The sequence below is a fragment of the Cricetulus griseus genome, chromosome 4 (assembly GCF_003668045.3).
Source record: "Cricetulus griseus strain 17A/GY chromosome 4, alternate assembly CriGri-PICRH-1.0, whole genome shotgun sequence".
Lineage (NCBI taxonomy): Eukaryota > Metazoa > Chordata > Mammalia > Rodentia > Cricetidae > Cricetulus > Cricetulus griseus.
In genome coordinates, this window is record NC_048597.1 from 64,513,929 (window position 1) to 64,527,952 (window position 14,024).

General features: G+C 44.5%; 1 protein-coding gene across 2 annotated transcripts in view; it reads right to left on the reverse strand.

Annotated features, from left to right (window-relative positions):
- The window catches only part of Lpp (LIM domain containing preferred translocation partner in lipoma), a 606,110-nt gene that overhangs the window by 544,854 nt on the left and 47,232 nt on the right, over positions 1 to 14,024 (reverse strand). For both annotated transcript variants that reach the window (XM_035444680.1, XM_035444681.1), the window contains exon 2: positions 11,909 to 12,028. The gene's annotated coding sequence lies outside the window, so the exon portion shown is untranslated. The remainder of the gene's footprint in view (positions 1 to 11,908; positions 12,029 to 14,024) is intronic.

Genomic DNA, 14,024 nt, shown 5'->3' on the forward strand with positions numbered 1-14,024 from the left:
AACCCTTTCCCACTCAAGGGAGACCTCAATGCTCCCAATTTCCAGCCATCCTTTTCACACGGGGTCCGTAAGTTCCCGAAGACAGTGAGAAATACTAGTGAATCTGATATGACACTTATAGGTTTTAAAAGAAAATACAGAACCATCTTCACGTAGTCTCCTGGCTTCAAAGCAGAAATGGTAAGTTTCTCCCCAAAATGGAGGAAGAGAAGTAAAGACTGAAGAATGGGTGTGAAGAAGCAAGGAGAAAGAATGTTCTCATTCTTATCTAGACCTCCTCACAGGCAAAGGGGCTTCAAGACTGCAGATTGCCACGGCTTTATCTGGCCCTAAACCAGCCGCTGTCATGGAGAAAGAGGACAAGGAGAATAAATAAAGTCAGGCAGGCCACGGCACGTGTGTAAATAGAAGGGTTTCTAAAAGCCATCAGGAGCACAGTTCCAAATCCTGGCCTTGTGTAAACGATGTTAACCTCTTCACACTCAAGTTTCCTGTCAGCAAAACGGGGCCGATACTACCTGCCCTTCAGGGTGTGAATGACCATTTCCTGGAGATCTGCATCCAGCATATGCACTACAGAGACCACACACTCTGCACTGATGCATGTTCACTTTCCAAGGTTTCTATAACTTCTCAATGACCATGGATCTACAGATACAAATTATTTGGATTAAAAACTTCATATAAATCATTTGTATTCTCTAAGATATGTGCTGTTACCTCTAAGTAAATTCATTTATGTTATCAATTTCAAAAATAAAATACTCATGAACACTCTGCATGTATTTTCCGTCTAATGCACACTGTTTAAAAATGCTACTTTAAAAATATTTCCAAACCCAATTTCTTTTTTTGCTGTTGCTATTGTTGTTTTTTGAGACAAGGTTTCTCTGTGTAGCCCTGGCTGTCCTGGAAATCACTGTGTAAACCAGGCTGGCCTTGAACTCACAGAGCTCCACCTGACTCTGCCTCCCTAGTACTGGGATTAAAGTCATGCCCCCACCACAGCCCAGCTTAAACCTAATTTGTAATCACACATTAATCAGCTGGACATTCAAAATCTTATTTAAACTCTATCAATACTGAGCAAGACTTCCTACTCATACACAGAGGAACCTAAAGATTGAATGTACATCAAAGGTTTGGGGGCTAACAGCACCAGTCTTGAACCAAAGTCTTCAAAAACCAAGCTCTGTGACAAGGGTTTTATTAATTATAGTCACAAATAGAATATGGACATTTATTCTTCTCAGGGCAGAAATATACCTTTTGAAAAAAAACTTCCATTTTCACACTTCAAATTGCTTTGGTATAAAAATAATGGCTGATTTTTTTTTTTAATGTTCAAGTAAGAAACCTGCAAATCTGTTGTCTATTCTACTTTGTTGTAAGTTCTTAAGGAAAAGCTCAAAGGCCTGGCATTAATCACACAGCTATAGGTGTCCAGAATAGGCCTGAGAAAGGATAGTCATGAAATACCATCAGATCAATTCTAAGAGATTTCAAATGGCTGTGTTCTTGATCAAACAAATCCTGAGTGCCCCTGTTATTGACTTCTGACACCCCCCTGGGATAGCTGTTAGCTGATATGATGCCATATTCCCTACAGTCAGCACACAGAAAACAGATGCTCACATGTAGTGGGGCTTTGATAAAGCAGTGTGGACCTAACAGTCATAGGTAACAAACTATGTCTAGATTCCCCAAAGAACTCACAGCCTCCCTGTGGGAATGCTGGAACCTGGAATGCACAAGACTGGGTAAGAAGACTGCAAAAGCAAGTCCATGACATGCTCTGCCGAGGATCTGGAAGGTCTCTGAAGAGGCTGTGATGTCTCAAGGAAGCCTGAAACCCAAGAGGACTTCCACATACAAGGAAGAAAATGGGCACAGGGAACCAATGCACACAGACGTTGAAGAGCCCAGGGTACTCTTGGAGACCCTAGTGAGGCCACCAAGCAGCACATAGTTAAAGGGACATGGTGGGACATGAAACTGCAGAGGGACTTAAAGCCAGAACATGGAGGACTTAGAATCCTGGCCTAAAGCACTTGAATTATAATACTCATGGTGGGTACTGCATTTGAGGGAATGATAAGAGAAAAAGCTAAACAGCTGAAGTATCATTTTAATAAAGGATTCCCTTTGGTAGTCAAGCTTCCATAACAGCAAGATATGAGCATGTAAGGGATTGTCCCAGAGGAGAATGGCTCTGAGCGAACTCTAACCCACAGCTCCACTCTCCCTCCCTTCAAACTCTGCAACTCTTACAGGAAAGAAACGAGGTCATGCCCCAAGCAAGACCCCCAGTCTGTCATGTGGAACAGCCAGCACTGGGTTCCCAACAGGCTGAGCTCTAGAGGCTTCACTATCTCTCAGATCCATCCCTGTGTGCTCTGAGAACTCCACAATAAAAAGCTCGTCCGTGGCTAGCCCAGCACAACAAAGTGGAACCTTCAGTTGACAATGTCCTAGCCAGAGGAGCTCAATTAGGATGTATGGAAGTGCTCTTTCCATTAAAGGCACCCTGGCAGCAATTCCATATGCCCACAGACCCAGGAAGATGACATACTTAATCTCTGTCCTTACAGAACTCCATATCAAAGGAGGGGTGTGACAAATGTAGTTAAGGGTGAGAGCTGAGGAAGATGCACGGGCCAGGCACAAGTCCCAGAACACAAGTGACATGGGGTGATCACTTACTTACACCCATCTAATGAAACAGCAACTGAGTCATGTGTTTCCCACACTTCCCACCTCACAGCGAGGAAGTACCCCAGACAGGAGCCAAGCTTGGACCTTGTGCTTTTAAGAGTGGGGAGGTTCACTCAGCTGCCTGGCCGCTCTCTGGTGCAGGTTTACACAACAGCATCTCTTCTAGGATAAAGGAGCTGGTGCTGGGGAGGAGCAGATGGTGACTGAAATTAACTCCTCTATAGGACAACAGGAGTTCTACAGACAGAGGAAAGTGAGGTCATCCCACTTGTAAAGGAACAGTGAGAGCAGAACATGGAGGCAAGCAGGATAGGTGGGGAGAGGCAGAGAATGGGCTGAGAGAACAGAGGTATTGGTGGAGTCTGTGGTGGACACATACTTGATTCTGGCTTTGAGAAGAACTCAATGCTAGGGACAAGAGTTTTGCTTAAAACTGTGACTACTAGAAAAACCACATGTTTCAAAGAGAACCGTGGCATAATTTCAGCTCTCCTTGGGATTTCATATTCCAAAGATGGGGCCAACCAAATAGTCTTTCAGGATCTGGGCCAGGAAATGAAATGGGCCCTTGGGTTTCTTTGGACCAATGTAGTAAAGGATGCTGTATGCAGCTCTTAAGTTAGGGGCAGGAACATCCTGACCTTGAAAAAAGGCATTAGTAAATTCCAGACCCTAGCTGGAGCCTAAGTGCCCAGGGTTTCTGAACACAGTATGGGGAGTGGGCTGGTAATCAGAATTTAAAATATACAGACTCTACTCCTTGGTTTCTCCAGTTTTTAACTGCAGGGTCTTCAGCATAACACGGTTATAAGATTAAAATGATATTCCTAGAGCCACATTACAGTGAGAGCAACTAGTCTGTGAGGCTGAAGGTGAGGATGTGTGTTTCTACATGTAAGCTGACATGTTCAGCACAGGTCATACCCCCCACCCGCAAGGCACCATGTTGATGGTGTAGCATGAAAAACTACTCAGTCCTCCTGGAGAAGTGGGCTAAATCTGGAGTTGTCAACAGTTTTTTCTCCTGCTGAAAATTGAGCTGTATTCCCCAGGCAAAGCCATTACATCTTTTTGTGCCAAATTGTTTTCATCTTTTAAATGACCCAGTAATCCCACTTTGGGCAATATACATCAGGGAATAATCCAGAAGGAAAAAAGACGCAATTTGTTCAGAGATGTTATTCATAGTGCTATTTCTAGTTCTTTATATATCCCTCTATTATAGCACTGATCTCACTGTGCTGTAATTATCTACTCCCCTTCCATACGCCTCCAAATTATCTTTGAATCAATCCCCAGCACCTAACACAATGCCTGGCATACAGTAAGAACTCAATAAGTGTTTGTTGACTGAATGGGTAATATGAAAGAAATTCTGAAAGAAATGGGCGAGCGCAAACAAAGCACTGTATTTTTTTTCTTTTAAGAGATGGTGTTAAACTGATTTCTTTTTCTTTTTTAGAAAACCTGGTAACTTGAAACTGTAAACTTTTGGAAGAAGACCATGTCAAGAACCCTCAGGGATGCCCACTGACTTAGTTTAGGATGTTTTGTTGATTGTCCAGAATAGACTATTGTAGTACAGGTAGCCAAGGGGCTCCCAGAGGCATGGGACCCATGTAAGGTCATTTTGGCTTGGTGACTAGAGGTAAGAGCTTAGTCAATGTAGCTTCTCATCCTGATTGTGACACTGTTTGCTCTGGGAATTTGACTAAACTACCTAACCATTGGAGACCTTTCTCTACAAGCTGAAAAACAGGTATTTTCTGGAAAACCCAGCTAACTTAAAGGAAGCAGGGGAGAACCAGGCAATAGCAAGCTAAACTCAAGTGAAGACAGGGAGATGGCATTCCTTGACACAGACCCAAGCCACCAGGGTTTTGACACAGGAACTTCTCTAGGATCTTTGCTGGCCCATGGGTGTGTTGCTAAAGGTCCAAAACAAGAGACAGAATCTCTTCATGAACAGAAACACACTGAAAAAGGACTGGAGACATAGCTCAGTGGTAGAACATAATGTTAGCATGTGCTAAACAAGACAAAAAGATAGCATGTTAAATATCATCAATCAGAAAGCTTCACATTCTTGGTGGGAAAGAATACTTTATTTAAAAAAAAAAAAATCCCGAGAGAGCAAAAGCAGCTACACATTCTGAAGGCCTTGTATTGGGGCATTCTAACCACTCTGAGCCAGGAACCAGAAGCTGCTGCACCCTCAACTGCTTGGCTAGAAGCTGGAGATTCAAATTCAAAGTCCAAAGTCTCAGATCTGGAATTCTGGTAGCTGCTCCACAAAATAGCACTGGTGTGTCTTTATGAAGCTCTGGGTCCACTCAGCTTGACATTTCTCTAAAGGAAATCACACTTTAACATCCTATTGAAAACACACGACTAAGTCCTGCACTTCTCCCTCCTCTGTTCCACCGCTACAGCACTGCTCCAAGGCAGCACCCCCCTCACACACACACACACACACACACACACACACACACACACACCCTGGAATGTGCCAAGTCTCTACATTTTGTGCTTCTACTATTGCCCTTACCTTTGAAAGACCTCCTCACACAGCCGCCAGAAAGATGTTTGTAAAATGTAACTCAGGCAGCTACAAGCAGACCCGGACTTGGGACTTGGGACTTGGAAGCAAACTGAGGTACCATAGTTTCACATCAATCAACACCCTTACCTCTCCCCTCCACTGATTTTGCAGCCGCAGTCATGAGCTGGTGGCACAGCATGCCCTGTGTTTACCATACATGAACTCCTTCCCACTTTGTACCAGCTGCCCGAGGCCTACACTTGCATGCACAGCCCTTTCCTCTGTCTTTTACATGGTTGGCCCTGGTCACTCTGATTCAGTTAGAAGAGACCTTGCAGAGCCCCTCCCCCACATTCAGCCCTGCACCCTTGGCGAATCTAACTCTGGATTATTGAACACTCCCCCCTAATTTCCATGTTTATTTCTTATCTCCTCCCTAGCATACTCTTGCTGTTTTGCATATTTCATTGTTCAGTGTGCATCCTGGACTGGGACAGTGCCCACAACAGAACAGTGCATACAAGCAGAGACTCGATGATGATCAATAAAGTTAGGAAAGCGAAGAGATGACTCAGTCAGTGAAGTACGGAGTACAAGCCCTAGAACCCAGATTTTAAAAAGGCAAGCATGGTGTCACACATTTGCAATTCAAGTACTGGAGAGGTAGACAGGCAGGTCCCTGGAACCCCAGGCAACTTTGCCTACTGCCATGAGTTCCAGGCAAATAAGAGGTTCTACTTTTAAATTTTTAAAAAAAATTTAAATTAAAGAAAAGAAGCACCTAGAGATGTCCTCTAGCCTGGACACACACACACACACACACACACACACACACACACACACACACACACAAAAGTTAATTAGGTTAGATAGATGCATGACACAAAAGAAACCTGTCTGATTAGTCAATGGAAAAGAAGCTCAGCCTTGGGCTAACCCCTGGCCCTTGCAGTCAAACAGACTCATATCACTAAACCTGATAACTAAGGCTATACACAAGGGCTAATACCTTAGGCAGCTTCTAAGCTACCCTAGGCAGCTTCTCACACTTCATTGGGCCTTACTTTTCTTGCAGGTAAATCAAGATGAGAACATGGACCTAATAACATGGGGAAATTACAGATCAGCCACAGATTGGTTACTATAGGGCTCAGCACAGACTGAGTATCTGTTGTCAATAGTGTGTTTTCAGGGTAAGAGTCAGAGAGCAGCAACGTGCTCCCCAAGCAAAACACAAATGAACAGCAGTCAAGTGCTCCCTCATGTACCTTCTTCCTCCTTCCCCCAAGCTGAGCAGAGCCATTCATTACAGAGGCCCCTTCTGCCTTGTTTGGAGGACAGCATAGAGTGTACAGTCCAGGGAATAGACTGAGAGAAGTCTAGGTTCTTCTAACCCTATCAGTCATCTCTCAGGACAAGCGCACTCTTAAGGCCTCCTGTATTGTAGAATGCTGTGACATAGGACAGATGGACCCACTAACGGCTGGTTCTCTGCAACATGGACAGACAACCCATTATATCTACACAAGGTCCTATATGCAAAGTATTTATTACAGACTCTGTGGGCCACAGGAATATTACACCCCGATGTGTCACACTTCAAGGCCAACCATAGCTCTGCTCTGCAGGGTAAGACCGCCCCTCCCCAAGTTCCCACACACATCCCTTTTGGCTTGTGCTTTCCCCCTTGGTGATAAGACAACCCTCCCAAATTATCTTTCTACCCAACTGAAGCTAGGCATCAGGTGGGAGCAAATATCTATACAGTTTGTTGTTTGCTTGGTTGGTTTCAGGTACAAATTAAAAGTTTTCCTCTGGCTGACTCCATTTCTAAATCTATCCATGAGAATTACTCCCCTGGGAAAACAGCTGTCCCCACTCCAAACTAAAGCATCAACATTCCTCACAGTATTTCCCACCACCATCCCCATGCAAGCAAGCATCCCAGGTCTGCTGGCAGAAATGCCACTGGCAATAATTATGTACTCACGTGAGGAGGTCACCACCGCGGACAGCTAGACAGCTAGACAGCGGGCCTTCACTGCCCTTACTCCCTCTCACAAAGCCAGGTCCAGGACAGAACACAGCAGGGATGTGGTCCAGAAGCCTGAGGGGAACTGAGCTGAGCAGCACTCTCTTCAGCCTCCAGAACAAGGGGCAGAGGCATGGAGGGGGAAGGGCAGGAGGCGGGGGAGGGGGCTCCACTTGGTTTCTGGAAACAAGAATTCAAATCCTGCTTCTCCCAAACCCTGAGTCACCTCCTTCCCTTCCAATAGATGAGTGTGGTGGGTAAACATTTCCATATATGGAGAGGAAGGCTGGAGGATGTCAGAAAAATCACCCTTCTCTCTGGCACTTCAAGAACATGACCCACACAAGGCAGCTCTCCTTACCCTGGGTAAATCATTAACCCCCACAGATATGGAGTCTCAGCTACTACTACCGAACACACTACAGACAGACATGGAGTGTCTACTGTTACTACTAACACACACACACACACACACACACACACACACACACACACACACACACGATCCAGTTCCAGGAAAACAGCCTCCCAAACCAGCACAGGAAGTGGCTGGGTTGAAAGCTTAATGTCTACCTTAGGAATGGGGCTGTCCAAAATGCCACAAAAGCCTGCCTACAGAATGGGAGAAAACTCTTCAATAGCTGTTCATCTGAGAGAAGATCAATGTCTAGAATAAACAAAGAACTCAACAAAGTAAGCCACACAAAATTAAAAAACCCAAATAATGAATGGGCTGAAGAAACAGCTTTGAAAAGGTGAAATACAATGGCCAATAAGCATAAGATGCTCAACACCATGAGCCATCAGAGGGATGGAAATGAAAACTACACTGGGATTCCATCTCACTCCAGTCAGTATGTCGCCCTTTATCAATGATCGCTACACATATGTTGACAAAAAAAGGAACACTTAGCACTGTTGGTGGAATAAAAACTGATCCAGCCACTGTGAAAATCAGAATAGAGGTCCCTCAAAAAGCTTAACTTACAACTACCATATGATCCAACTCTCTTCCTCCTGAGTACTCACCAAAACAAGGCTTCCCATCAACAAGTTAGAGAGCTGCTCCAACATCAATGTGGATTACAGCAACAATCACAACCACAAAAAACGGGAACAATCAGGAATGAATAAAGAAAATGTGACATATATGCATGACGAGGTTCTGTGGCATTCATAAAAAGGAATAAAGTTATGCCATCTTCAGGACAGATGCAACTGGAGATAGTCATATAAAGAGAATTATGCCAGTCTCGGGGGAAATGTAGGAAGTTTTCTCTCATTTGTGGTCCCTAGACTTCACACAGACACAAAATCATGTATGTATATAGGACATGAAAGCAGAAGAGGAAACCTATCTAGGGGAACAGCATATAATCCGAGGAAGGAATGAGGAGGAAAGAAAGGTTGTGTGGAGGAGAACGTACAGCATAACTGTCTCAGAGTGTCCTAACACAACCCAGCACTGTGTGCAATGATTATAGACAATGAATGCTTTTAAGTTAAATTGAGTTTTTTAAAAAAAAAAAAAACAATACCTTAGACACAATTATTTTTTAAGGTCACAATACATGGCATTTTCAGCAGACCACATTACACAGACACTGACACAAGTCTCCTCAGATCTTTGGGCTATGGGGCTTCCTGGGCACTTGGTTTTGTGTGAATTCTCATCAGGAGACAGACATCAGGATCTCTGATGCACAGTCAGGCCAGTCTATTGACAGTACATGACTGCTAGGGGAGGGGAAGGCAAATCAGATAGTAAAATTTGTAAAATTAATTCTAACCCCCGAGTTTCTGTGAAATCTTTGATGACTAAGTTGGAGCCGTAAAGCTAATCAAGAGTGAATCTGGTCTAAGTGACTCAAGGCCAAATCAAGGAAGAAAAAATGAAAAGCAGACATGAGATTCGGTGGGTGCTGGTGGGGGCTGATCTACAGCCATTCATGATTGTACAAGGTTGTGAATGTCAGTTCGGCTCTGATAGCTCACATTTCCTTATCCAAAAATTGAACAGCTAGCCCCAAATTACCCACCTGTGTACTGGAGGAGTTTCTAGTTCTTCAACCCAACCATTCCCTCCACACTTGCTTTGATAACTTGATATTTTAATAAGCATGTGAACACAAACAAAAGGGACCCTGAAAATAGATAGGTAAGACAACTGGATCAAAACACCGGCCACCTAACACCAGAATCAGAACTCAGTGCTCAGTGCCCACATTGCAGGCCTCCCAGGGTCTAGCAAGGGTACAGAGAGGAAAGGGGTGGTCCTCACTCTGTCAGGGGCTCAGTTGCTGTTTGTGTGTTGATGGGAGCACTTATGCAGAGAAATAAGACGCTCCACTGCAAACGTTACCCAGGGAAGGGCTGCAAACTTCCAAAACCAAGTTCCAAGCAGTAAGGTATCAAGATAAACATGAAAATCAGAACAAAAGACCCACATTTACCCTCTACTTTGCAAACATTTAGAGGTTAGTCTCCTTATTGGCCAAGGGACATTCCCTTCATGTACGTTCTTTCTTCCTCCCAGCCATCGAGCACCTCTGACCCAATATACCTGACTGCTCATGAATCTCCCTAAGCATCCCCACTGTCTCCCATGAGACAGAGATCATATTTCCTACAGCTGTTGATTCCATCTTCACACAAGAAAGTTCTTCCTTATATGGAACCAAAGTCTGACTCCCTGGCCTTCAACCTCCTGCCCCGATCTGCTTCTTAGGACCATATGTCAATGCTTATCTCACTGGTGTGGAATTTTTGTAGGTAACTGTGTATACAGAAACAAAGCTATCCAAGACCTCAGTCCACAGTCAACCCTGCCCTTCTCCTGACCACATCATATTGCTGACTATTCATGCAACTGTTATCAAGATGAAATCCATTCTTTGGAGTGTTTTCCAATGTGTTAATGCTAAGTATTCACAGTATTCACACTGCAATACTGTGAACTTGGAAGTACCAGTCTCTCCTCTCCTTCCCCCACCACTCTGTGTGAGTGTGTGTGTGTGTGTGTGTATGTTTGTGTGTGTAAGAGAGGAAGACAGACAAGTTAGGCAAGTGCTCTACCACTGAATTGAAAATCCATCCTTCTTTCCACTCTTTACTTTGAAACAGAGCATCACTAAGGGTCTCAGGATGATCTTGTAGTCATTTCTATTCCCAGATACACCTTAAAATTGAAATCCACATGCTGTAACCTCCATAGGACCCTGGCTTACAGGTCTACAATACCAAGTACAGAGGATGGACTTCTTTAGTTTTCTGTGAAACTTAAAGCAACCAACCACCTTCAAGACTAGCTCTCCATCCATCTCTACTCTACCAGCCTTGCTACACACCCACTCTTCATGGGTGAAGTCTGATATGCAGTCCCCATTCTTCAGAATTAGAACCCAGTCCTGCCAGACCAAAAAATGCGCCCTCTAAGGCTCTTCCAAAGATTGTAACAGATGAGTTCTGTAGGCAAGGTCAACTTGCTCATCCCAGAGTTGGAGTACCTCAGAGATGTTCAGTGGGGTGGGAGGACTGTTCCGCTTCACTACTTGAATTCATGGTTCATGTAGTCAAAACAGTGGTGCTTCACATCACTAGTGTGTCCCACCATACACAAATGCCTCCCCAGGCAGTCTCATGGACTCTCTACTCACAACTTCCTTTGGGGCAACATAATAGCCAATGTGCCAAAAGAAGACAGAGGCTCAGAGCTGTCACTTGTGCTCCTGAGGCCACAGCAACAGAAAGTAGGCAAAAGAAGCTGCAGACTTGAGACTCTAGGCCTAACTCTGTCGTATACTCACTGTGTGACCGCAGGCTTACCATTTAACTCTTCTAAGCCTTGGTTTCTACACCTGAAAATCAGAGATTAAAGCAGTAACTCTGCCTCCCTCTTGGAGCAGTTACAAGGATCAAATGAGATAATGAGAGTGAAAGCCCTCTGGAAAAGAGGAAGGCATTCTCCAAGTGCGAGGGATTACTGTGTGATTACTTGTAAATGACTGTGCATTCCATTACAAATAGAAAAGGCAGTGAGGTCATTCACAAGACAAAGAAACACTAGGCCCTGGGAATCAGGGGAGAATGATTCGGTGTTGTACAGGTTATGTCTATATGCTGCTCACACTTGGAGCTCAAAGCTCAGCAGCAGCTGTCAGGGTCTCAAATTCCAAGTCACATATGTCTACAGGGCAACTCAAGACAAAACCTCCCTTTTCAGCTAAAAGCAAATGCTGGGCAAGAAGGAGGTAATAGAGATGGACGTCTGGAAGACCCCTGAGAGTCTCAGTTCCGGAAATGTGGCCTTTGATGTTTTCCTTGGAGTAGTTGTTAGAAACACAGGCTCCAGTCTCACTGCGGTAAGCCCGTGGGGAAATAAATGTACAGTAAGGAGCTATTTACCTGAAGAAGCATCCAAGCATGAATTAATCAAGGGCACAAGGCATTTCAAGTTACAAACACGAAAAGGATAAGGATCTCCAACCAGTTAACCCTCCTGGGGTCACAGAGGCTCCACTTGGAGCCTGGCATTGCCCCCCACACCTACCCACCCTCATCCCCACCTCCACCCCGAGGCTGCACGAAGCCAGCAGCCCACACACCCACCCTTTACATACCAGCCTTCCTGCTGGAGACAACCCTGAAGAGGGGTCCCAAGCAACTCAGGGAGCGAAGCCTTGTGTCTGCCTTCTTTTCCAGCCTCTTCCAATACTCTAGTTGTCGGATACTCTTCGTTCCTACAAAGAATCAAATATTCACTGTCATTAATGGAGGGACCATATATTCCCCACAAATTCATCCCTAGACTGATGAGAAAATAGTTCAATGGTGTCTCCCACTGCAAGAAAGAAGCTACAGTGGTATTAAAAGCAGCTACAGCAGAAAACAGTCATGAGATAGTAGATAAAATGAAAGAGTCCAGCATAGACAGTGAGAAAGAATGCTAGGAAACAGAAGTCAACTAGAGTCTGTCAGATATACAAGGTCACAGATGGATATAAACAGAGGCAACACAGAGAGGGGAATAAAACCAACTGTTTTGAGATAAAAGAATGGGGTTTTGCTTTGTTTGTTTTTGTTATGGAGTAAAGCTCTGATCACACCGCTGGTAAGATTTTAAAAATAATCTCTTTTGCCCCCCACTGAGAAATACTAACAGCAATAACTATGATGTGAAAAAGATTTACTTTATGTTAGCAATTGTACTGCAGTTTTACATGTACATAGATTTGTGTTCAGTGCATTATTTAATAGCAGTAATAACCGTATAAGCTAGGCATTCTCGTCCCATATTATAGAGGAAATGAATGTTAAAGATAACATGTGTAAATCCCAGACATGGTAAATGCAAGAGGTCAATACTAACAAGTTCACAGTAAAAACTGGACCCCTTGCAATGCCATAAGTGCCCTATGTCCCTCTTCTCCCTATTGCCCACTCTAACCATGTCACTTTTTTTTTTTTTTTTTTTTTTTTTTTTTTGGTTTTTCAAGACAGGGTTTCCCTGTAGCTTTGGAGGCTGTCCTGGAACTCGCTCTTGTAGACCAGGCTGGTCTCGCACTCACAGAGATACGCCTGCCTATGCCTCCCGCGTGCTGGGATTAAAGGCGTGTGCCACCACTGCCCGGCTCCATGTCACTTCTATAAGATGAAATACGTTCCCTATAACTCACATGCATAATAATCAGATGTAACAGAGATGCTTTCAAAAGTAGTTGACGATAACAAATTGCCACTGTCAGATGTTTTTCACACAGTGGGCACTGTGTGTGTGACAGGCACTGCCCTTGGAAGTTTGGGTCATGAAAGTAATATAATATGGGCCATAACCATTCACTTTTTCCTAGACAGAAATTAAACCAGTCAAAGCAAGACTGCCAGGGTCAAAAGGGAAGACCTAGCCAGGGTGACTGACCCAGTTCAAGGACACTGTGCACCGGGCAGCCTGAGGGCTCTGCAGCTGTTGAGGGCTGAATGACCCTGAACCTCCAGCTGCTGTTCCCAAGGCCACAGAGGGAGCTCAGCAGATCAAATACTTCCCTGAAAAAGGAAAACAGCCACATCCCACCAAGACGGGAATGTGAGTTCAAAGAGCAGCTTTCAACTAGGTGTCAGGGAGTCAAGGACATGCAGAGCTGGGTGTCCCCACCCTGGGACCAGCACAGCTAGGAGCACTGCTAAGCCACTTTGCCTTGTAGCCTTCAGAAAGAGTTGTTAGGCTACCACAGTGATTTTCAACCTTTCATCTCTCAGGACCATTCTTCTCTAAGTGAATACTATGAGATGTTCAATTTTACAGAAATCAGAGCAGGCTTCAATTCCCCCTCCCCCTCCACTTCTCACTCGGTTGACACCCCAATTCTGAGACCACACAGGAGCGTCCATGGCTTCAAAACCATCAGCCCTGAGTTCTTTAAGGACTCTCTAGCTCTTATGTCAGTAACTTCAGGGATCAGTAACTACATACCTACCTCCTTTAACAAGTTGTAGTTTTACCTGTGTGAGAGGCATGTATAGCATGGATAGACATGTATAGACAAAGAATTCCCAAAGAGAAATCCTGGGGAAGAATCCTATGTTCACTGGCCATGGTGACACACACCTTTTAGTCCCAGCAAGTAGATCTCTGAGTGTGAGGCCAGGCTGGACTACAGAATGAGTTCCTTCCAGGACAGCCAGGGCTACACAGAGAAACCTTGTCTCAAAAATACACCACCACCATGCCCAAAAAAA